At 44.3% G+C, this 1,105-nt stretch overlaps 1 non-coding gene across 1 annotated transcript; it reads left to right on the plus strand.

The window, feature by feature from the left end:
- Nucleotides 1-560: 560 nt before the first annotated feature.
- LOC145013578 (small nucleolar RNA R71) lies at nucleotides 561-667 on the plus strand. Its single transcript, XR_013665128.1, has one exon. It is a non-coding gene; the product is annotated as a small nucleolar RNA R71 (small nucleolar RNA).
- The last annotated feature ends 438 nt before the right edge of the window (nucleotides 668-1,105 follow it).

A 1,105-nucleotide genomic window follows, 5' to 3' on the forward strand; every position in this document is an offset into this window, starting at 1 on the left:
TTTTCTGAAGCTGCTACAAATTTGGTAAGCATCTCTTCCAAACTTGGTTTTCTTTCTTGTGCCGGCTCCTCCTTTTGGTAAAAACCTCTTCCTTTCTACTTGTACTTCTCCTCCTTAGCCTTCTTGTACTCTTCATACGGGAGCCACTCTTTCTTTGGTTTTCACCAGTCTTCATCATATCATTCCCTACTTGAGTAACATACTTGCACCTTTTTGCTGCCATTTTCATCCAAGTTGCAGTCTCTAGTAAGATGAGGTCCATACAATTTTCACAACCCACCCGAATAGCATGGATCGTTTGATCCATTTTATCCATCCTCCTATGCATGGTTTTTAGCATAGCCATGACCGCGGATAAGTCTTCAGTAGTTGCATATGCGGCTCCCCTAGTAACATCATTTCTTGGGTTGTGGTATTCTCTAGAATGCTTAGAGAATTCTTCAATCAATTCCTTGATCACCGGGGGTGGCTTCTTTGAGAGTGGGCCTTGCGAGTCAATTAACTGCCTGGTTGTGACATTGACTCCGTCATAGAAAATGGAGACTTCTTGTTGGCTATTAAGGTCATAGTGTGGGCAGTTTCTTAGTAAGCTCTTGTACCTCTCCCAAGCTTCATATAGCGACTCTCCAGCTTGTTGTTCAAAGTTAGCAATGGCCTTCTTTAGCTTGGCTATCTTGGAAGGTGGGCAAAAGTGATCAATGAATTCTTATTTCATCTTGGCCCATGTGGTGACTGATCCGGGGGGAAGTGATTTGAGTCAGTATTTTGCAGCACATTTGAATGTCACTGGAAGCATGCGAAGTAGCTGAGTCTCGCGAGGTACATTTGGAACATTAAAGTAATCAGCTACATCATTGACTTCATCCAAATGCTTGTAGGCATCATCGTGGTCTTTTCCATAAAAAGGAATTTCCTTTAGTTGGGCGAGTATGTTGCCCTTTAGCTCGAACATAGCAGGAGCGGGAATTGCGGGTTGCACAAGTCCCAGGCCGGTGTCATCGCGGATCCTCTTCTTCCACTCTCCCATGGGGATTTCATCAATGTTAGCCATGGTATGATCTAACTCGTCGTCGGAATCGGAGTCGTACCCGTATGTAGGTTCTTC

This window comes from Lactuca saligna, chromosome 8 (assembly GCF_052625555.1).
Source record: "Lactuca saligna cultivar CGN05327 chromosome 8, ASM5262555v1, whole genome shotgun sequence".
In the NCBI taxonomy this organism is placed as follows: domain Eukaryota; kingdom Viridiplantae; phylum Streptophyta; class Magnoliopsida; order Asterales; family Asteraceae; genus Lactuca; species Lactuca saligna.